Raw genomic sequence first — 24028 nt, 5'->3', positions numbered from 1 at the left:
AAAAATTAGAACTAGGCTTGTCCGGCCCTGGCAGTGTTAGCAATCATGTGCTAGAGAAGCATACAAATTTGAGTAAAAAAAGCCAAGCAGCTGCATTCTCTCAATCTCCGGGGCCCCAGCACACACCCCATAGAGAGTAGAGATCCTTTCCTGGAATATGGAATGTGGGACTCAGTGGAAAGATCCTGACCTAACCATCTTTCTCCTAAGCTTTCACATCATCCACCTAGAAGAGACCTGGGTATAAAGGGAAATGTTCACATCCGGCGCTTTTTAGCTTCCCTGTCAGCCCGCCGCTGCCCACATGACTTGGCTGAGCCCAGCCGTCCTCTCTGAGCCTCTGACTGTACAATAAGGAACCTTCACTTTGAGGCTCGCTCAGCTTTCTGATGAAAGGGTCCACTCTGTCCCCGTGTAGGTGTTGCCCGTGTCCTGTGCAGTTGGAAAACTCAGATGCTTGGGCCCAAGAGTTGACGCACTGAATCTCTTCTTGTCTTGTCACACTCTCTGTTGAGGTTCAAAACGAGGGACTTAAATGCTGGCGACCTGGGCCCTGGCATTACCGGCTTCACGGATGTCCCCTCCCCGACGCATCCTTCCCACTGCAGAGGCCTGTGAATCATAACTGAAGAGGGAAATAGTCCAGCAGCTTGAACCACAGGTTGTGGCCTACGAAGAGCAGCGCTCAGATTTCTAATGAGGGGGCCGTTGTCACTGGGGACCATCATTCCCTCCCCGCTGGGGCCCCGCTCCGGGCCGCTGGGAGGCAGGACGGACGGAGGAAGCCCTCCTCTGTCTGCGGCATCCTAACCTCGGACAGGTCGGGGCCCTGAGAGGCACCACATTGAAAGTAGCGTCTAGTCAGCAGCCGCCCGAGGTAGCTTTCCCCAACTCTCCCCTAAAATACACACAGACTCGGAAAAAGATTAAAACTCTAAGTCATCCAGTCATTTAAGAACTATTCGTCTGGCAAGCACTGAGTAAACAGTCGCTGCTTTCAAGGAATTTCTGGTCCAGTCACTAAACCAAACTCTGTCTTCCTAACTATTGCTGTGTAACAACCTACCCCAAAACGTAGGGGCTTAAGACAACATGTATTTTCCCACAGTTCCTGTGGGTTGGAGTCCAGGAATGGCTTAGCTGGGTGCTCCGGCCGTAGGCCTCTCACAAAGCTATAGTCACCCTTTTTTTTTTTTTTAAGATTTATATTTTTCTTTCTTTATTTCTTTGAGAGAGAGAAAGAGAAGGAAAGCACACAGAGGGAGAGAGAGAAGCATACTCTCCGCTGAGCAGGGAGCCCAACATAAGGCTCAATCCCAGGACCCTGGGATCATGACATAAGCCAAAGGCAGGCACTGAACCGACTGAGCCTCCCAGGAGCCCCAAAGACATAGTCATCTTAAGACTCAACGAGGAAGGACCCACTTCCTCACTCATGGGATTGTTGGAGGGATTTGGCTCCAACAAATGGTCGTTGGACTGAGGATCCCTTGGGTTCCTGAAACATAAGCTTCTCCCCAGAGCATATCACAGCATGGCAGCCTTTGAGGAGTTTAAGATGCAATGGAGTAAACCTGGTGACCGAGCAGGAGCACTTCTAGATTCCCCACCCATCCCCTGCTCACTGCTGAGATTTAAGGGGGGTCGTCAATATCTCATGCCTACCCATCGGCATCTAGACTTTCTTCTTGTTCCTTCCCTCTCTGATTTTCCCATTCAGGTAATGTCGTGGGCCTCTCTCTCTCTCCGTACCAAGAACTATTGTAGGCAGTGAGTGAACAAAACACATTTCCAATTCTTAAAGAGTTTACACTCCCATAGAGAAGATAGATAATAAATGAAAAATGTGTAGTGGACCAGAGGACAGGCGTTGTAGAAAAAATAAAGCAGAATAAGTGGGGAGAAAGTGCTAAGGAGTGTGTGTGTATGTTATGGGAGGTTTTAATGTGAGAATTGAGCAAAGCAGCACAGGAAGGTGCAGGTCTCGGGGTGGTAGGGTGCTTGGCAGGTTCAAGGAACAGCAGTGAAGTCAGTGGGGCTGGAGCCAAGGCAGCGAAACATAATAGACACAAGGTCAGCGGGGTAGGCGGGTCATGGAAAGTAGTGGAGTTCACTGCACAATACTTTGAAAGGCTTCATAAACCACATTAAGACTTTGGATTTTCCTCTGAGATGGGACACAATGGGCAGATTTGGAGAGAAGCAGTAAATGTGATCTATGTAAGACCACTTGGTTGCTAGGTTTGAGAACAAACAGTAAGTGGGGCAAGAATAGAAGCCAGAAGAGCAGTGGCAAAACTACGGAAATAATCCAGGCAAAAGTGGTAAGAAGTGATTGGATTCTGGATATATTTTAAGGAAGAACAAATAGGGTTTAATGAAAGACTGACTATGGGATATGAGAGGAAAAGGGGGGCATTAAGGACAGCTCTAAAGCTTTTGGCCTGAGCAACTGGTGCCATTTATAGGGAAGAGGAGCACTGGAGGGGGAGCAAGATGGGAAGGATTTAGAAATCAAGAATTCTGTTTCAAATATGTTAATTTGAGATGCTTATTAGACTTCCAGATGGACATGTCAAGTAGGCAATTGGATAAATTAATCTGGCATTCAGGGGAATGATTCTGAGCTAGAGATAGAAATCTGGGAGTCATCAGTTTACAGACATTATTTAAAGAAATAAGGCTTGATGAATTCACTAGGAAGTTAGGGTAGATAGAAATGCGATCTGAGAACTGCTCCCTGGGGCACTCGGACATGGAGAGGAGGATGACGGGAAAGCAGCAAAGAAGTAGCTAGGTGGGAGGAGAATCAAGAAACAGTGGTGTCCTGGAAAACAAGTGGAGAAAGTATTCCAAGTTTTTGGATCTTCCTTTTGTTTTTCAAATCTAATGTGCATAAAAATCACTCTACAGGGTTTGTACACAATGCCTTATTTACTTACTTTGTGGGAAATTTAAAGGATTTTCAAGGTACATTTTGACTTGGCTTGATCTTAGCTTGATCCCCTTGTACTGGAAGGGCACAAGCACTGTGTATTAGAGTCAAGTGTCAGGAGGCTAGTTCATTGAATGTTTTTGGATTATTGCAATTTTTTAAACTTTTCACTATAGAGAATATCAGATGCGGAAAATTAGCAGGCTAGTATAATCATATAATAGCCTCTAGGGTGTTCCTTTTTTTTTTAATTTTTATTTATTTATGATAGTCACAGAGAGAGAGAGAGAGAGAGGCAGAGACACAGGCAGAGGGAGAAGCAGGCTCCATGCACCGGGAGCCCGATGTGGGATTCGATCCCGGGTCTCCAGGATCGCGCCCTGGGCCAAAGGCAGGCGCCAAACCGCTGCGCCACCCAAGGATCCCTAGGGTGTTCCTTTTTAAAAAAATAATTACTTACTTATTTATTTATTTATTTATTTATTTATTTATTTATTTATTTATTTATTCATGAGAGACACAGAGAGAGGCAGAGACATAGAAAGAGAAGCAGGCTCCTCACAGGGAGCCCGATGTGGGACTCGATCCCCTGACCTGGGATCAGGACCTGAGCTAAGGGCAGATGCTCAACGGCTGAGCCACCCAAGCGTCCCCCTCTAGGGTGTTCCTATCACCCAGTTCAACAATGATCCATTCACGGCCAATCTTGTTTCTATTATATTCCATTCACTACCCTACCCCCAATACCATTTTTTCCCAAAACCTTTTGAAACAGACTCTCAACAGCCTATCATTTTGCCTATAAATATTTTAGTATGTAACTTTAAAAATAAAGACTTTTTGAAAAAGATTTTATTTATTTGAAAGGGAGAGCACAGTGGGGAGGAGCAGAGGGAGAGAAAGAAGCAGGCTCCCTGCTGAGCAGAGAACCCTACTTCCAGGCTCCCCGCCCCACCCCAGGACCCTGGGATCACGACCTGAGCTGAAGGCAGACACCCAACCAATGGAACCACCCAGGCGCCCCCAAAAATACAGACTTTTTTTCCCCATTAACACAATATCATCATCAGCCCAGCAGTTAATATAATTTCCTAATATTGTAGGAAATCCCATCAGTGCTCAGATTCTCAACCGTCTGATAAATATGACTTTTTAAAACAATTTGACTTAGGATCCAGGCCATACATTGGGGATGTGTCTTTTTAGACCCTATACTTTCTCCCTTTCCCATTATATGTCTTCTGGGAAGTTGTTCGTTGAGGGGAGAGGGGAGAGCTTCCCTCAGTCTGGATTTTGATGATCGCATCCTCGTGTTGGTGGCGGTGAGATGTTTAACACGTTTCTGATCTTCCGAATTTCCTGTAAAAAGGGAATTGAATCTAGAGGCTCGATCAGGTCTGTTAGATTTTTTTTTTGGCAAGACTACTTGATAGATGCTGCTGTTTTTGTCCACCAGGAGTCCCTTCGGGTCTGCGGGCATCTCTTTTTATGCGATTGTTAGCAGCTGTTGGTGATTGAAGTCTAGATCCATTATTACATTACGGGTCGCAAAATGATTATAATTCTATCTTTCCTTCTTCATTTATTGACTGTAATGCTTCTATAAAAAGAAAATCTCTACAATCTGTATTTGGTTTCTCGGTGATACAGTTCATACAGGAAAGGCAATATAAATGCTTGATTTCCTACCTTGATTTAAAATAATGAGTTGGTCTCTAGCACCCTCCCACAGAGACCAATCAGGGCTTGGAGGGGGGTGGTAGTATCGTGAACTCACGGACTTAATTATGTGATGTGTTTCCATCCATTGCAACTATCCTGACAGATGTTCAAATTATCCGTCACTAGCATTGAAAGCCCCTTCGAATCAGTTCCTGAGTCCTTCTGATGCATATAATCTTCACTATCTGGTATGACGAGAAGTTCAGGTTTATTTTGTATGTTTCCAACCTAGACCTGGAATCAGTGTTTTCCCCTAGAAGCCTTGGTTCCTTTTAATGGAAAAGGAATTGAAGTTGTTATGTACCATATGGGGTCACAGAATCAAAGAGCCAGGCAGTAGGTGTTGAAGATGTCACCTCAGTGAGCAAAGCTGTACTAGAGTCCTCTAGAACTCAGAATTCGACTGGAAACTATTCACACCAACCTCCTCTCAAGCTGTTGATCTAAGAAAAGGATGCTATTATCTCCCAAGCAAGAGATAATTGTTTCATTCAATCCAAGTAAGTAAAAAGAGAAAAAAAAAATGGAGCCTATGAAAAAATGCTACTGAATAAGAGAAGGGACATATCCCTTCCTCCCTAACTAACGAACAAGAAGAAGGGACAAATTCCTGAAAATGCAGGCTACAGCAGGATGCAAGAAGAAAATACAGGGAAACTGTTTAGCATCCTTGATACCATGGAGGAAGAGCGGTCTTTCACAAAACATGAGCAGACAGCCACAGGATGAAAACAAGCTGAGAAGAAAAATAACAGAATAAATAGAAAGGTAGACGCAAGAGTATAAGAATTCTCAGGGAAAATTAAAAACACAAGAGCAAAACCATGATCAGACTCCCTGTATGCACTACTGTCATCCTCACCTAACAGTGCATGAGAAACATCTTTCCAAATGTCACTGAATATTTTTTTTACCGTGATATGCCTAATGACTGGACCGCATGGGTAATTCAATATACGACCGCATGGGTAATTCAGTATTCATACTTCATTGAACTTATCCCTTCATGTTAGAAAATTAGGTATTTTCTAGGTTTTTCTGCCATTTTGAGCAATGTGAAGAGGACACATCTTTGCATGTCTTTCCATGTATTCAGTAACTGTTTACTGAGCATCTAATGATGGGCTCAGGGTCAAATGCTAGTGCACATGATGGTGAAAAAGATAGACATGGTTCCTGTCTCCATGGACCCTGCAGTCCAACAGGGCAATTAAGAAATTTCAACAGTTTTACAATAAATCATAGAGAAATTTTATTTTTTTATTTTTTTTATTTTAAATTTTTATTTATTTATGATAGTCACACAGAGAGAGAGAGAGAGAGAGAGGCAGAGACACAGGCAGAGGGAGAAGCAGGCTCCATGCACTGGGAGCCCGACGTGGGATTTGATCCCGGGTCTCCAGGATCGCGCCCTGGGCCAAAGGCAGGCACTAAACCACTGCGCCACCCAGGGATCCCATAGAGAAATTTTATAGTCATAACGAAGCACATGGCCAGGAAGCCTGAACTACTTTAGATTTTCCTGAGAAAGTGACATTGAATCTGAAAGCTGAATTATGAGAGGAAGTAAGCTAAGGAGAGTGGTGTAAATAATACCTTAGAGCAAAGGAACAGCATGAGTGTAAAGAGAGTAAGGCACACTCGAGACAAAAGAAATTCAGTGGCAGGTCACAAAGGGACTTGTCTCAGAGGACGTTAGGCAGGGAAGTGTCACGGTCAATGTTTTTGTGATAGAAGCAGCACTCTGGGACACCGTAGACACTGGGTTGTAGTGTAGCATGACTAATGTAGGGAGGCCATTTCCAAAGCTGCTCGGTAGGCCAGGCAAGAAAGGGCAGTGGGCTTCCAAAGAAGCAAATGGACTTTGGAAAACATTTAGGAGAGGCTGGTCCATTTGATGTGGGTGCTTAAGGGAGAAGGACTCAAAGCTGGGATCCCAGATTTCCAACTTTAGCAGCCAGGTGGTACCACTTACTAGTAGCAGGAGAAAGAAATGGGAGAAATGACAGATTCAGTTGGGCAATGTTGAGTTTGAGGTTCCTACGAAATTCCTAAGTAGAAACGTCCAATATGCAGTTGGACATACAGATCTGGAGCTCAGGATCTCCCCTGAGACCAGGACTGGAATTCTAGATTTGGGATCCATCAGCATGTGAGTGATTATCAAAGCTTTAGGAGAGTTTACAGAAAGAGAGAAAGAAAAATAATCTAGGGCAGACCCCCGAGGAAGAGTGCCAACATTAAAGAGATGGGCAAAGGAAAAAAGAGAGAGAGAGAGAGAGAGAGAGATGGGCAAAGGAAAAAGATACTTAGAAAGGGTAGGCAGAGAGATAGGAAGAAAACCAGAAAACATGCAATTTTATATAAGCCTGTGTCAAGAAGAAGGATGCTGCTAATAGCACCAGACAGTTCAAAGAAGTTAAGAAAGACAAGGGCTGAAGAGACTCCATTGGGTTGAGGGACCATCTACACGCCACGACAAGGGGAGAGTCTGGGGTGAGTTGGACGTGGGGGCCAGATTTCACAGACATGAGGCAGCTGAAGGTGACGAAGCAGTCAGTCTCACGCATGGCTTCGGGCCCAATTTGAGAATCACTGTCTTCTACTCCAGGCAAGCTTAACCCACCCACGTTTATTGTCCTAATGGTTGTGTTGGGTTTGCATCTTTCATTTTGTTCTATGCTTTCTAGTTCTTATGTTCCCTTGCTATTTCGTTTCTATTTTTTTCTGAGTACACCATCGTGTTTACTATCACCTCTCAAAGTAAACTTTTATTTTTTTTTAAAGATTTTATTTATTTATTCATGAGAGACACAGAGAGAGGCAGAGACACAGGCAGAGGGAGAAGCAGGCTCCATGTGGGACTCGATCCCGGGTCTCCAGGACCTGGGCCGAAGGCAGGCACTAAACTGCTGAGCCAGCCAGGGATCCCCTCAAAGTAAACTTTTAATTCTACTCAGTAGGGGAGTGAGGACTTGAAGCCAGCCAGAACCCAGCGGAACCAGAATCTAGAGTCGAGTCCTGGCCACTGTGTTGTTACATTGCATCTCTTGTGACCCAAAACATCCTCATACACAAGAGCAAATTAATTTGCCCTTGAGAATCGTTACGCCAGAAGGGCAATCATTTCACTTCCAGAAATATACGTTCAAGAACAAATCAGAGGTTTATGCACATAGGTATTCGTTGCAGCATTGTTTATGATAGCAGAATAAGTGAATGTACATAGATTTTCCTTTTTTTTTTTTTTTTAAGAATTTATTTATTCACGAGAGACACAGAGAGAGGGAGGCAGAGACATAGAGGGAGAAGTGGGCTCCATGCAGGAAGCCCGATGTGGGACTCGATCCTGGGACTCCAGGATCACGCCCTGGGCCAAAGGCAGATGCTCAACTGCTGAGCCACCCAAGCATCCCAGATTTTCCTTTTTTAAAAAAGTAATATCCATCAGCTGTCCCTCTTTACTGCTTGACTTGTCTCTTAGTCTGTGTTCATGGCTTTTTGGTCTTACACCTGAATTCTGGTTGTAGATTGATCCCATCCTTTTAAAAGCTGATTGAAAAAAAGATTTTCATTATAATTTGTGCCCCACTCTCTTCCTGAGTAGGCTGTTTCCAACACCAAAACAAGACTTGACGTATAGGACAGGAACAGCTCAGAGTCCATCTGAAGGTGGCAGAAGGAGCAGGCATTTGCTGGCATCAGAGTTGAACATATTATAAGATCTAAGAAATTTGGTTTTAAGATTTCTGGCAATGAAGCAAAAAAGAAACACAATAAGTTACATAATTTTCATTGTCCAGTATGACAAAGAATTCTAACGAATTCTTCTGTGGAGGCAGCTTTCTCTGGGGTCTAAGATCAAGCAGCCATTGATTATGCCAATCCCCAGGTAAAGGGTATCGAAGCACCCTGCAGGCTACCTGAGACGATGTGATTCATCACAGGAAGTGTATATTTGGTCTTCATCCCCATTCCTGGCTCAGAGCTGCCCAAACCTTTGGAATTTCCTGAACTGGAGGAGAAAGAAGAGCATGTTTTTTTGTAATATTTGGTCTCTTGTCCTCAGTTTCTGAAATCACTTCAGTCAGAGCCAAGGGGTGAAACGAGGGTCTTGTAATTCAGAACAAGTCCCTTTCAACCACAACCCACTTTATGTTACTGCGGTGACTTTTGGAAATCACCTAAAGATGGGGGGCTGGCTGCCAACGGAGCCAAGCTTCAGGGGAGAGCTTTTAGTCCCACCTCCCGACCTCGAGGAGGGGAGTTGGATGGAGGGTGGAGCAGTTGCCAATGGGCAATGATTTAATCAGCCCTGCCTGTGTAATGAAGCTTCCGTAACAGGCCAGAAGGACAGGGTTCCGAGAGCTTCTGAGTTGGTGAACATTTGGGGATCCAGGGAGAGTGGTTTACCCAGAGAGCATGGAAGCTCCCTGACCCCTCCCATCCCTTGTCCTCTGCATCTTTTTCTCCTGACTGCTCCTGTTCTATCCTTTCATAAGTAACCAGTAATCTAGTAAATTAAATGTTTTCCTGAGTTCTGTGAGCCGTTCTAGCAAATTAATTGAATCCAAAGGAAGATGGGCAGCCCGGGGGGATCAGCTGTTGAGCGCCACCTGCAGCCCAAGGTGTGATCCTGGAGACCCGGGATCCAGTCCCAGGTCGGACTCCCTGCGTGGAGCCTGCTTCTCCCTCGGCCTGAGTCTCTGCCTCTCTCTCTCTCTCTCTCTCAAATGAATAAATAAAATCTTAAAAGAAAAAAAAAAAAAGATAGCTGGAACCTCCAATCTATAGCCTGTTGGTCAGAAGCACAGGTAAGAACCTGGACTTAACCTGGGCTAGTGACTGAAGTGACAGGATTGGGGGTGCGGGGTGGAGGGGTTACAGTCTTGTGGGACTGTGCCCTTATCTTATGGGGATCTGACACCATCTTCGGGTAGATAGTGTCAGAACTGGGTTGAATTGTAACACCCCCAGCTGGTGTTGGAGAATTGCTTTTTAGTAGGGGGAAACATATCCCCTACACACCCACATCCCGGAACTGGATGCTCAGATCCCTTAACTATCTTTAAACAGTTTATATTTTTTTATAAGATTTTATTTATTTATCCATGAGAGACACACAGAGAGAGAGAGGCAGAGACGCAGGCAGAGGGAGAAGCAGACTCCATGCAGGGAGCCCGACATGGGACCCGATCCTGAGACCCCAGGACCACACCTTGGGCCGAAGGCAGGCACCAAACCGCTGAGCCACCCAGGGATTCCTTCTCTAAACAAGTTATAAAGAAATCCTGTTAAGCCCATTTGCCTGAACGGCTCTCTATGAACCTGCCATAAACATACAGGGCAAGAAAGCTGCCCTAACCTCGGGACGGTACTTATGCGAACAGCTGAGAGGCAGGGTGCAGGTGTTTTGTCTTCTGGTCATATTTTATCTTCCTCCCCAACGTGGAGCTCTACCACCAGCAAGGCACTTGCAGATCCTGTGCTTCTTCAAGCTTTGCCATGAAAGCACCCTCACGTGAAGACGAGCTGGGGGTGGGTGAGAAGAGGTTGTAGCCCAAAAGGGCCAGCTGTAAGCTAAAATTTCTTTGAAGATTTGCAATTTATATTTAAAATTCATGTGAATTTTACAGTCTGTTTCATAATGTGTTATACATAAAAATGTGTTTCCCCCTTAAAAGTTCTAACAAAATTGGTGCTCTGGGAAGATGGGCTATATTTATCCTATTTGAGGATCCCTTGCCATGCTCCCCACCCTGACAGACACACCATTATTTTAATTTGATGTTGGGCCAGTGCTCTGAGAGTCTAGTAAACTGTTTCTTTCCAATATTAGATGTCTCAGAACAGAACATCATAGATTTTTCTAATATACAAAGGGTCTATGTACATTCTACTTGACAGGTGTTTTTTAAGTTGACAAAACAAACAAACAAGGAGCTCTAAAGAGAGGTCTAGGTCTATGTACTAGTTGTAAATTCTTCTCTATTTTTTGAGGGTTGATTGCATCCACCAAAAAGATAGGACCAAAGGGAGGGTCCTAGCCCTCTCAGAGTGTGATCTTATTTGGAAATAGGGTTGCTGCAGGTGTAATTAGTTAAAACGAAGTCATGCTGGAGGAGTGTGGGCTCTAATCCAATACGACTGGTGTCCTCATAAGAAAAGGGACACAAAGGGAGGACAACCATGAGAAGATGGAAGCAACTGCGTTGATGCTGCCACAGGCCAAGGAACAGCTGGGTCTCCCAGAAACTGGAAGAGGCAAGGAAGGATCCTCCCCTAGAGACTTCAGAGGGAGCACAGCCCTGCCAAGGCCTTGATTTTGGACTTCCAGCCCCTGGAACTGCTAGAAAATAAATTCCTGTTGCTTTAAGCCACCCAGGGCGTATTACTTTGTTGCAGCGGCCCTTGGAAACCAACCCATCAATTATCCTCAAATTGTCAAGAAAGTTTCATTGAAAGTTCGCAAGAAAGAGCTAACATTACCCTGTGACTATTTAATGACTTTTGGACTTCCTATACAACCAGCAGAGCGGGCCGGCGTTCCACACAGTACAAACATCAAGAGTGACCACACTGGGCAAGAGCCAATACTTACTTCTCAAGAAGGGGATTTAATCTCCAGCATCGGTGATTGACCATGACCTATCCGAAGTCCCAAGGAAAGGATGCCTGGGTGGTGGACACTTGGTGGAACTGACCTCACTAGAATAACAAGGCTCTAATGAGAGAGTGGAGATCTCCAGTTGGCATAGGTTTTTTTTCTTTTTAAAGATTTTATTTATTTATTTATTCATGAGAGACACAGAGAGAGAGAGAGGCAGAGACACAGGCAGAGGGAGAAGCAGGCTCCATGTAGGGAGCCTGACGTGGGACTCGATCCCGGGTCTCCAGGATCACGCCCCAGGCTGAAGGCGGCGCTAAACCACTGAGCCACCCGGGCTGCCCAGCATAGGTTTTCTGTAAGAGCAAGCACAGTTCCAGAACTTTGCAGCGAGTCATGTATCCTGTAAGCTCAGTGCTGTTCAGTTGGCCCTTCCCCTGGTGAGGACTCCTGGGTAAGCTAAAGCAGCTCTGGAGGAAGGGATGTCGCTGTGCAACTCCTCTAGCTGGATTTAGGACTAGGCCAGGCCATCTTATGTGTTTGTGGAAGGATGAGGGCCCAAGATCATTCGGGGAAAGATGTGCTGTCCTGAAATTGGAGACCACAATCCTCATGAGCAAGACTCTTAAGAGTGTAGGCCATGAGTAGGCCAATAGGCCAATCTGAAAGTTCCATCTAACAAGGAAGAAAATTTGTCCTTGTGAAAAAGTAGCTAAGCAGATACTGTCCATTTCTGGCACAGAAGAACTTCAAAATGGCTTCAGCGGTACAGCTCTCCTAAGAAAAGTTTCCTCTCAATGAACCATCAAAATGAGTAAGCTACAAATTGCATCCCCAAAGAGCTAAAAGACGGAGCTGTTGGGTACCATTTTTAAAGGGTCATTTAAACAGGGTTGACACCAATCTTGAGCCCACACAGGCTGGTTGGTGGAAAGCCCCAGCAGGAGGGAAGGGTGGATGTTTGGTCTCCAGAGCCTTCCCTGCAGGGCTGTTGGCTACCAGCCGCTGCTTGTCTTTACCAGAGGTTACTGGTCAGGGTCCTATCAAGTAGGCCTCTCCTGCAGCTCCGCCGCTCCCCCAATTCCGGCAACTACTGCGTCCGCTGCCACTTCAGGTTGGGGCTGGTAAAGCGGGCCTGAGACGCTTCGCCCTCCCCTGTTGGTTTCTGCTAAGCAGGAGCAGGAGGTCAGGCCAGGTGGCTGGTTCTGTGGCAAAAGTCTCCTCAACGTCTCTTCTGCCTACGTCATCTTTCCCCTGCTGGGCCGCTGACTCCAGGGCAGGCTGACGAGGCTGCCACCAGGTAGAAAGGGACTAGGAAAACAACCCCACAGAGAACTGTACCTTGTTCTTAGGGCTTCTCCCTGCAAATGACACTTCTGTCCGTCCTTCACAGATCAAAGCAAGTCACAAAGTATCAGTTACGTGTTGCTGTATAACAAATAACCCCCAAACTTAGTGGAAAACAAGAAACATTTGTGGTCTCAAACTGTTTGCAGGGGTAGGAATCTGGCAAGAGCTTAGCTGGGTTTTTCTGGCCTGAGGTCTCCCACGAGACTGCAGTCAGACGCCAGGGCTGCAGGTGTCTGGAGGCTGGACAGGGCCTGGGGGATCTAAGGTGACTCACTAACACTCCTGGCATTGGTTGTGGGCGGCACAGCATTGTTCCTTGCCACATGGGCCTCTCCGAAGTGCTGCTTGAGTGTTCTCCTAACATGGCAGCTGGCTTCCTCTGGAATGAGCAAGTCAGGAGAGAACCCAAGAAGGAAGCCCACAAGCCTTTGTTGAACTAGTCTCAGAAGTCAGATACCATCGCTTCCAGAATATTCTGTTTATTCTAAGTGAGTCATTAACTCCGGCCCATACCATATGGGCCAAACTAAGCCCTACCTCCCAAAGGGGAGAGTGCCAAAGAACATACGGATATTTTCAAACCATCACCCATGCCCGTATCTAACTGTGGCCAGGAGATGAAGCACAAAGATTGGGGGAGGGTGCCAATGACTAGAAGCATCCCAGGAGATTTTATTGGCAATTTAAGAGTTAAAAAGAGGGGATCCCTGGATGGCTCAGAGGTTTAGCACCTGCCTTTGGCCCAGGGTGTGACCCTGGAGTCCCGGGATCGAGTCCCACGTCGGGCTCCCTGCATGGAGCCTGCTTCTCCCTCTGCCTGTGTCTCTGCCTCTCTGTGTCTCTCATGAATAAATAAATAAAATCTTAAAAAAAAAAAAAAGAGTTAAAAAGAATCTGGATCCAAGCTTTACTGTTATGTTTATATGAATATATGAATCCTTGCTAGATGGGGTTATGGTATTGAAATATAATTTGAACCCGATCTGGACATCCTTCGGAGTGGGGAAAGGGGCAGTGCGACATCCACACTTCCTTGACACGATGTCATTGCCAGGGCGGATCCCCTCTGGGAAGAAGAGGTTCTTCAGCTAAGAAGATGGATTATTAAATGAGGCCCTAGGCAGGAGGAGGGGGGAATCCACTTTGCCCCCAACCAGCCTCATTGTCTTGACCTCAGACTTCGCTGGTAGAGGTGGCGGAGGTGGCCAAGGTGGCATCCACCCTCCCAGCCAGGAGGTCTGGGATCAGAGAGAAACTTCTGGAGAGAGTCACAAGTCTGCTCTGCCTGGTGAGCCAGATGGCTGCTCCCATATTACTCTGTGTTCGTTTCTCGTGTGTACGCCCCGAGCTGTCGGTAGGACCCGTGCAAGTGGGCGAGGCGTGTCTCAGCTCCCCGGATCGTGAGCGAAGGTGACTGCTGGATCCACACGCGGGGGCATCAAGGGGGAGCTGTGCGCGGGAGGCGGGGGCGCCCGAGAGAGCCCGGGACAGGCGGAGCCCTGGCTCCACGCTGCTCCTTCACTGGCAAGAGCGTCTGCTCTCGGGAGTGGACCGGGCAGCTCGGGCTCGCACCGCACTACCGTGGCTGGCCTCCCCCGGCCACCGGCTGCCCTCGCTGGCCCCGCCACTGCACTGTCACCCAGAGCCCCGCCGGGCGCCACTGAAGGCCTTGCCCCCGTGCGCAGCCCAAGGCCGGTGGGCGACAGGTGAGCGCCACTGAGACCCAAGGCAGAGAGAGACAGACCTCCGTGCCAGGGCCGCAGGGCCACAGGGTCGGAGGCGGGTTTGTTTTTTTTTTTTTTTTAAGATTTTATTTATTTATTCATGAGAGACACACAGAGGCAGAGATGCAGGCAGAGGGAGCAGCAGGCTCCATGCCAGGGCCCTGATATGGGATTTGATCCCGGGTCTCCAGGATCACGCCCTGAGCCAAAGGCAGATGCTCAACTGCTAAGCCACCAGGCGTCCCTGGAGACGGTGTTTCAATCTGATGGATCCCACGCCTGACAGAGAAACGAAAACCCTTTCTACCCCGGAAGCCGTGCCCAGGATGCGGGTGAGCTTGCTGGTGACCTGCTCCTCCCCGCCACCCGCTCCCCCCAGCAGAGCAAGGTCAGAGGAACAAACGTCCTCGGGACACTTCGAGCCACGCCATCCCCGCTGTGGCCTTGGACTGCAGGGTCGTGCCACGTTCCAGCTGTGGAGCAGCGGTGCAGACCCGCCGTCTACACTGGGCTCATCGTGGTACCACTCGCTGATTGTATCTGTAGGACGAACAAGCTTGGTTTGTGACTAAACTGGGTTGTTTTTTGGGTGTTTTTTGGCCTCCCACTGCCCTTTAAGCTTCTCTTCTGCTCAGCCCCTGTGCGCCCAGGTGTAGGTGAGACCCCGCCCGCAGTCCTTAGCCCTGAAGGACATCACGGGGACTTAGAGTCCTCCCCCCTCTCAGCAGCTGGTGCCACTGCCTCTGGGAAAGGCTCCTTCCCCGACCCACTCCCTCGCCCCCACCTCGCAGTGGCGGGCCCATCAGCAGATGAGGGAGAGGGCGGAGGACGGAAGCGGCTGTCACTCGCTGGGCACCCTGGCCCCCGGCACCCTGGCCCCCGGCCACCCGGCACCGGGCTAGAGCAGACCTGCTGCTGCAGGTGCTTCTATGAGTCCTGCAGAGACTCTCACCCCTAGGACCCTCCTCCCAGAGTTCCCTTGACCCGCAGGTGCATCTGCACCGGCCTCTTGTGCCATCTCACCGCGAGCCTCCCGCTGGGACCCCGTGGGCTCCCTCCTGCGTGGTCTCTTCTGGCCCGTGGGAAACACTCCCGCTCCCCTGGATGATCCTGACACCAGTAAGCCCCGGGTTCTACCCGCCAAGCCCTGAGCCAGCACGACTGTGTACCCCACTGCAGAGCAGGGGGCAGCTCCAGGTTCCGCACACCCCCTCGGCTCCAGAGGCCTGGCGGTGTGGCCGTGGCCCCGTCTACAAAGATGCCACCATCTGCCCTTGCATGCGGCCCGCTGGCCTATCCAGCAGAGGAACCTGCTCCCCGGCCAGAATCTGAGCTGGCCTGTGACTGCTGCCCCCACAGCATGTGCTGGAAGGGACCTGTGGGCTGGGCCCCCGAACCGGCCTGGCAGCCCCCTTCCTCCCTGTGGGCGCTCGGCCTCCATGCTGTGAGGAAGCCCAAGGCCACACAGAGAAGAACCCGAGCCCCCAGCCCACAACCCGGCTGGCCCCCAGCTACGGCTCAGCTCAGTGCCAGCCCGCGGCCAGGTCACTGGGTCACTTTGGAGGCGACACCGTGCAGAGCAGACTGTCCCCACTGAGCCTGGCCCGGGCTGTAGGATGGGCTGTAGGATCCCAAGGCTCTGGTTTTTGCAGTGCTTTGTTTTACAGCGACAGGTAACAGAAGCAGCAGGTGACCCCACGGAGCCTTTGCTGGAGGTGAAGGCACCCCTGGACCTCCCGCAGGGCAGGATGAGCGACTGGAATCCCCTTCCCCACTCACCCGCCGTGGGGAGTCCTGGGAGGTGGGGCCAGTCTTCCAGCTTCTTGGTGGATCCCCAGAGGTGGAGAGAGCTTTCCTGTGAAGGCCCCGCGGAGGCAGACGCGCAGCTGGGGGCGCTGGGGCCTCGCGACCCCGGAGCCGGCACCTGGGCACGTGGGCACGTGGGCACCTGGGGACCTGGGCACGTGGGCACCTGGGGACCTGGGCACGTGGGCACGTGGGCACCTGGGGACCTGGGGACCTGGGCACCTGGGCACCTGGGCACGTGGGCACCTGGGGACCTGGGCACCTAGGCACGTGGGCACCTGGGGACCTGGGCACGTGGGCACCTGGGCACCTGGGGACCGGGGGACGGCGCTGCGGCGGGCAGTGGTTCCGCCCCGGCCAAGCCTTAGCAGCCCGAGCCGAGGAGGGAGTGGGGTCCACGTTGGCCCCCATCCCTGCCCCCTGCGCCCCGCAGGGCCCCCCCAAAGCCACGCGAGCGCATCTGCCTCTCGGATGCTCACGCCGCTGCCGACCTCAGAGGCCATGAGCCGGGCGTACCTGGCGCCCCACACCCGCGCCCCCCCGCCCCCCCGCCCCCCCGCTCCCGCCCCCGACTTGCCCGGGGAGGGGCCTGGGGGCGGGGCTACGGCCGACGCCCCGCCCCCTAGGGCCGGCCGCCAGGTGGGGGCGGGGCCGCGCTGCCCCGCGAGCCAGGAGGGTGGGGGCGCCCCCGCGGGCCCCCGGGCTGGACGCGCCACGGAGCCCACGGGAAGCTCCCGCCGACGGCTTCAGGGCTGGAGACCTGCGGAGCCGAGGGGTGAGCGGTCGCCTCCCAGCCCGGCCATCGGGACCCCGCGGCGGCACAGGCGTCTCTTCCCAGGTGCAGAGCTCAGCTCCGTGGGGCGCGGGGTCACACGCACATCCAGCAGGAACACAGCCCCGGGACGAGGGCCAGGGTGCACCCCCTTGCTCGGGCGCCCCCCGACCCCACCCTGGCCCCGGACACCCAAAGCCAGAGCCGGGACGCGGGCCTGTCTGGGGGAGGTCCCCACGCTCGGCCACAAGCAAGCGCGGTCCCAGGTCTCAGGGCCGAGCCCCTCACCTCAAACGGCTCAGGGTCCCTCGGAAGGTACCGGGCGGGGCGCCACCCCAGAGCCACAGGTGCACGGAGGGCGCCTGGAGGGCGCACGGAGGTGCGCGGAGGGTGCACGGACGGTGCGCGGAGGGTGCACGGAGGGTGCGCGGACGGTGCGCGGAAGGTGCGCGGAAGGTGCGCGGAGGGTGCGCGGAGGGTGCACGGACGGTGCGCGGAAGGTGCACTGAAGGTGCGCGGAAGGTGCGCGGAGGGTGCACGGACGGTGCACGGACGATACACGGACGGAGCACGGAGAGTGCACGGAGGTGCACGGAGGGTGCACGGAGGGTGCAGGGACGGTGCACGGAGGGTGCACGGAGGGTGCACGGAGGTGCACGGAGCAACACATTTCTCCCAGGCTTCTTGCCCACGGGCCTGCGGCGAGCGCCCCGGGCAGCTGGGATGCCCCCCAGGAGCCCCAGCCCGGCGCTGATGCCCTCCTTGCTCACCTGCGCCCCCGAGCACCGCGACGCTACGTCGTCCTGAGCTGCTCCCGGTTTCAATACAGAAGAGCACCCCAGGGCGGGGGCCGGCGCGGAGGGGTCCCGCCGAGCAGGCGGCACAGGTGTGACCTCCGGCCTCGGCCCCGCCCCCGGGGGCTGCGGGAGGCCCGTGCGGCCTGCGCCCAGGCCTGGACTGTGAAGTTCCCGGGTCCTCGCTCTCCCCAGTTGCGTGGTTGTCCCGAGAGCAGTTGCAGACATTTGCGCTAATTAGTTAATTTGATTTTATGCGCGCCTTGTTAGGGCCCAAATTCAATCTACAAATTCCTGGCAGCTCCTATGCAAATGAGCAGAACTCACCGTCCCCAGCCTTCATGGTTTTGGTTTTGGTTTTTAAACAGTCCCCAGAGTCCATGAACCTGCGCTGGGTATTTCCTTCTCATCTTCAAAAAAAAAAAAAAAAAAAAGTGCTTCTGATTCATTAAGCACCTAATTGCACAACTCTTGAGGAACTCTTGAGGGAAGTTCCTACTAAAATTGAAAACCAGCATCCAGTGGGCCCCTCATCACGTCCACCCTCATCAACCGCTCACGCAACACTGGGCAGAGCTGACTTAACTGCCCTGCCCTGCCCCTGCCCCTGCCCCTTCCCTCTTCCTTGCGTTTTCACCGTTCTCGCCTAGGCCCATTGGGTCTGGGGAAGGGGTTCCAGGCTGGGTGTCAGGAGTGTGGGCTCAGCCCCATGGCTGGCGGGGGGGTGGGGGGGGCGGGTCGTGGGCAGCCACTTACCTCCCTCAGGCTTCCCTTCCCTCATCAGAACTTAGAGGCAACAGGGCGGCTGTTTCTCCCGAAGGGAATGGGCAGGAATGAGGGTGGCCCTTAGGCCTGGGAGAGCAAGAGCCTCCTCTGGAGTATTAGGGCCCCCACTGGGGTTTTGGGAGGGCAGGGAGCGCTCTGGTGATGCGGGTGAGTTGATCCTGCCTAGAGGAGAGGGGTTCCTAGCATCACTGGGCTCTTTTTTTTTCTTCTGCCAGCAGGTGCAGCGAGGGACAGCCCCAGCCTGGGGGGGGGGGCTTCTCTTCCTGAGCTATGGGGGAGACTAGCACCGGCTGCCCAGGGCCTGTGTGTGGATGAGCTCAACGGCTCAGTCTCCCCGAAACACCCGCTCTGGGGAGCCCACGCTGCCTGGGGCTGACTGTCCTGCTGCCCGGAGAGGACTCCTCGTCCCAGTCTCGGCCCGGAGAAACCCTTGCGGCGAGGGAGGCAGGCCTCGGTGGCCCACGGCTGCCCGAGGGGCGCAGCCTCACACTCGGCTGCCAGCGGCCTCAGCACGGCCACCGAAGGGTGGCCCCTTTGACCTGCTCCCATCTTCTCAGAGGTCAAGTGACCAGTACTGCGAAGCACCCCCGGGGTCTCCGATTGGTTTCCTACTATTGGTGTAGGATGCTCTCCTTTATAAAAGTTATTTATTTATTTATTTATTCATTCATTCATTCATTCATTCATTCATTCATGAGAGACACACAGAGAGAGGCAGAGACCCAGGCAGAGGGAGAAGCAGGCTCCATGCAGGGGCGCGAGGCAACACTCGATCCCAGGACCCCGGGGTCACGACCTGAGCCAAAGGCAGATGCTCAACTACTGAGCCACCCTGGCGTCCTTCTTTTTTTTTTAATTTTTGATTTAAACATTTACCTCTTGAAAACTTTATTGAAGTACATTAGACAAATAAGGGGCAGGCACTCTTAATACGTAGTGTGTTGGCTGCTTGGAATCACTGATTTGCACCTTAAAAGATAGAGTCTTATTTTCATTCAAGCTGGTAAAGCAAGATATCTAGTTATTTGAGAAAATTAGAGCTCCTCTTCCTTCTGAGCTGGTATAACAAAATACCACAGACTAGATGACTTATAAATAACAGAAATTCCTTTCTTACCGTTCTGGGTGCCAGCACAGTCGGATTCTGGGGCAGACCCTCTGCCTTCAGGGTTGCCAACTGCCAGCTCTTTGCTGCATCCTTGCCTGGCAGAAGGGGGCAAGGGAGTTCTGTGGGGTCTCTTATATAAGAACACTAATCCCCGGTCGTCTGGGGGGCTCGGGGGTTGGGCATCTGCCTTAGGCCCAGGGCATGACCTCGGGGTCCCAGGATTGAGTCCCATGTCGGGCTCCCTGCTTCTCCCTCTGCCTGGGTCTCTGCCTCTCTCTCTGTCTCTCATGAATGAATGAATGAATGAATGAATGAATGAATGAATAAATAAATAAATAAATGAAATCTTAAGTAAATAAATAAATATATATAGATATATACACACACACACACATATAAGAACACTAATCCCTTTCATGAGGGCCCCACCCTCAGGACCAGCGGTGTCATCTCCTAATTCCGTCCCTAATTCCCCGGGCATTAGGACTTCGATCTATACATGAGCTGGGACACGACACTGAGACCACGGCACAGACTGCGATGCTCTCTGTGGGCGCAGCAGCAGCAGGGGTCCGTGATCTCACGCTGTCCCTGACTCCTTAAACTGAACCACAGCCAACGTTACTGAGCACTGAGGCCGGCGGGCCGGGCACGTTCTAAACCTCTGACGTGCGCTACTGTGTCTGATGCGACATCTCTGCACAGTAGGTGCTATATTAGTCACACTCTGCACCGAGAAAGCGGGCTCGGCCCCCTAGATAGATGACCTGAAATCACAGAATTTCTAGAAGGTGGAGCCAGGGGTCAACCCAGGCCTGAAACTCCACTTCAGAACCCCTGGGCTGCAGCCTAGGGCCTGCCCCCGCCCCCCAGAGCCCCCAGCAGGGACACCCTTCCCCAGGCACGAGGCAGTGGGCTGCTCACAACCAGGGGCTCCCCTGGGAGCAGCTGGGCGCCCAACCCTGGACCATCCGGGCAGAACCAGCGTGTACTGGAATGTTAACAACATCCCTGTTATGCTCTATTTCTGTTGAAATATAGTACAGTTTGACAATACGAGCGTGTGCTTGTGTTCAAACCATTTGAAAAATATGCTGCTGATCAAGCGGGGGAAATCAGAGAGCAAAACCCTCAGGCTTGTTCAGGAACTCTAAAAAGAAAAAAATTAAAAAAAATTTTTTTAAGGATGCAGAAAAATCTCAAACTGTAACTGGAAGGCTGGGGAAATGATTAGAGGGGGTTTGTGGGGTCTTAGGTCAGAAAGAGGCAGGTCAGGGCGCCCAGGTGGCTCAGGGGTTGAGCACCTGCCTTGGGCCCAGGGCGTGACCCCGGGGTCGCGGGATCAAGTCCCCCTCCCTGCAAGGAACCTGCTTCTCCCTCTGCTTCTCTCTGCCTCTCTCATGAATAAATAGATAAAATCTTTAAAGAAAAGAAAAAAGAGAGAGGCAGGTCCTTCCTCCCAACCATGGATGCTAGTGAGTGGGGATGGTCTCCCAAGATCTGCGAACCCCCAGGAGGGCCCAGACCAGAGGCCCGGGCCCCAGCCCCCTGCCCAGGTGGGCCCTGCAGCCTCAATTCCCGCCGAGGTGCCCGGGGGTCGGGGTGGGGGGGGGCAGCAAACAGTGGGCTGAAAATTAGGGCGCATCATGCAGGTGCAGATGACTTAGGAGCACTTTCCCCTAAGGGATTTTATTGATGAAATCTGGGCTGGAAGGGTCCAAGTTCAAAGGTCTGTTTATTATCTTTTTTTTACCCCGAGGAATGTGGCTTCTGGGTTAATATTTATTCTATTGAATAATCCAGTTTTAAGCATGTCAGTAAGCGCCGGTGCTGCTCTGGCCGGCCTGCGGGGGAAAAGGCAGCTTTGCCCTGGGTTCAGGTGGCGGCGAGCGCCGGGCTCGTTGGGCGCACTGCCACCTGGCGGCAGGTGCGCGCGGCGCGGGGCGGGGCGGCCCGTAGGGCTCCTCTCTGATTTCCAGTTTCTGCACCTTCACATGGAGACCCTAACACTTACTCTGGGGGGGGGGGGGGGGGGGGGGGCGGTGTGGGATGATCAATGAGCTAACAAATGTGTAGTGCATAATGCATAGTACATGGTTTGGGGTTTTTAAAAGATTTTATTTATTTATTCATGAAAGACACACAGAGAGAGAGGCAGAGACCCAGGCAGAGGGAGAAGCAGGCTCCATGCAGGGAGCCCGACGTGGGACTCCATCCCAGGACCCCAGGGTCACCACCTGAGCTGAAGGCAGACACCCAACCACTGAGCCCCCAGGTGCCCAGTAGATGTTTAATAAACTGTAACTTCTTTAGTCTTATCGGAAAAGAGCTTGATATCCCCATCCGAAGCTCTTCTCATCACTTGCATCCTGACTCCAGGGAGAAGCTGCAGAGGCCACGGAGCCCACTTTGGTGGCAGTCGCCGCCAAATCAGAGGTTGAGATATTGGCAAGTTGGAAGGGATGGGCGAGTCTAACAGGCGATATTTAGCAGAGATCATTAAGGTTCTCAATGACGTATGTTGTCCACCAAGTGCAGAGACATGAGGGATGCCTGGTTGTCAAAAAAAGACCAAGCCAAACACACTGAGGGATTTTAGGAAAAGATAGTTCAAGGAGCGTCCATTGGGTGATTTTGCCCTGAAAATTCTAATTTGACCCACAGCTGTGAAGAAGCAACACGCATGGTAAGTCATTAAGATGTTCGTATGCCATGACTTGGTAGTTCCACTACTAGGAATCTACCCAGGGGCAATAATCAGAAATAACTGTATACAAAGATGCTAATCGCAGTATGATTTATAAAAAGTGAAAAATTGGAAACAGTAAATGCCTAATAATAGTGGACCAGTTCATTAAATTCTGATTTCTCCATATGGAGTATCCATATGTGTCCTCAAAATTTTCCAAGGGAACGTGCTCATTATAGAAGTTGAGGGGGAGGGGTAAATCAGGATATAAATGAAAATAGGGGATCATAACGTATGGATAAACTTCTCAATCCAATGAAACATAAGAATTAAAAGCCTGCCTACACCTAATGGGATGGCTTTCAACTTGTGTAATACATGAACCGACAAAACTATAAGGATGAGTTGGCAAGTCCCACAGTGAAGTAGGAGATTTTAATACACCTTTGTCAGAGGTTGACAGATCAAGCAGATTAAAAAAAATCAGTAAGGAAAAAGGTTTGAACCCCGCAATTTAAAAGCTTAATAAAATGGTCCTACGTGGTGTACCACACACGACAGCTGAAGAAGGCAGCATGTATGTTCTCTTCAAACGCACCTGGGACATTCCTAAAACTTGGCCACACACACACCCCGAAACCAGTAATTTCAGTGCCTGGTGCTAAATTCTAAGACGGGGGAGGAACAGGCAATTTTAGGAACCAGAGGCTTTGGGGTTAGAAGCTCAGAGACCTCCCAGAGGTTACGGCTAAGATGGGTTTGCGCGGATGGTTCCCCGGGGGAAGGAGATGGGGCTGGGGCTGAGCCCCCGCGGGGGCAGCAGAGCAGGCCCACGGCACCAGGACTGCCCGGAGCATTCCTTGCCCTCCACAGAGCCAGGCTCTCTGAGCCCGCTTCCGCCTGCATATCCAGGGGCCTCACCAAGAGCGGGGTTCAGTTTCCTTCTCTACCAGGAGGCGGGGGGGGGGGGTTCAGTTACCTCCACGCTGGGGCACGTCCCCCGACAGGAACATGAGCTGACCGCGAGAAGAGGCCACCTGGAGCCCAGGTGTCAGGCCAGCTGGGTGAGCCCACAGCAGGTGGGAAGGCACCGGACTCCCGAGGCTCTGCGGCGACGAAGCTCCCCGGCCCTCCTCCCCGGGTACCCCCAGCGCCTGCCAGGGCCTCCCGGAGGCTGGGCCGAGCAAAGGGCCATCCAGGGCTCGAGGCCGGTGTAGCCCTGCTGTGCCACCCAGCGGGCCCGTGGGCCCCGGGCCCAGGCCGCCTGTCAAATGCAGGCATCACTGGCTTCCTGCTTGTCGCACCGACGTGTCGCATGCCCAGGCTCCTGTTAGGCGGGGACTCCAGCGGTGTCTGCGACAGTAACTGTCCCAAGTCCCTGGGTGGTTGACCTGCAGCGTTCATCCCAAATCCTCTTTTCTTTTCTTTTTCTTTTCTTTTTTTCTTTTTCTTTAAAGATTTGTTAGAGACTGAGAGAGCGCCCGGCAGAGGGCAGGGGCCGAGAGAGAAGCGGGGAGCCCCATCAAGACCCCAGGACCCGGGGTCACCGCCCCCAGAGCCGCAGGCGGACACTGCCCGGCTGAGCCCCCCAGGCGCCCCTGGAAACGTCGTTGCAGCCACCTGTGTTCCCAGCCACAGGCCCACGGGCTGGGGAGACGGGCGCCCTGCCCCGAGACCGCAGCCATCGGCCGTGTGACTGCCAGCGCGTCCCTTCCCCTCTCTGGTCCTCTCTCCT

At 51.8% G+C, this 24028-nt stretch overlaps 1 long non-coding RNA gene across 1 annotated transcript; it reads right to left on the bottom strand.

Annotated features, from left to right (window-relative positions):
* Positions 1-8029: 8029 nt before the first annotated feature.
* Positions 8030-11403, bottom strand: LOC121495697. The gene is made up of 4 exons (XR_005989034.1): positions 11259-11403; positions 10023-10189; positions 8581-8672; positions 8030-8406 (listed from the first exon to the last, which is right to left on the bottom strand). It is a non-coding gene; the product is annotated as an uncharacterized LOC121495697 (long non-coding RNA).
* Positions 11404-24028: the final 12625 nt, after the last annotated feature.

Source organism: Vulpes lagopus, chromosome 1 (genome assembly GCF_018345385.1).
Source record: "Vulpes lagopus strain Blue_001 chromosome 1, ASM1834538v1, whole genome shotgun sequence".
Lineage (NCBI taxonomy): Eukaryota > Metazoa > Chordata > Mammalia > Carnivora > Canidae > Vulpes > Vulpes lagopus.
The sequence above is the reverse complement of the archived record's forward strand: the minus strand, read 5'-3'. Positions and strand labels throughout refer to the sequence as shown.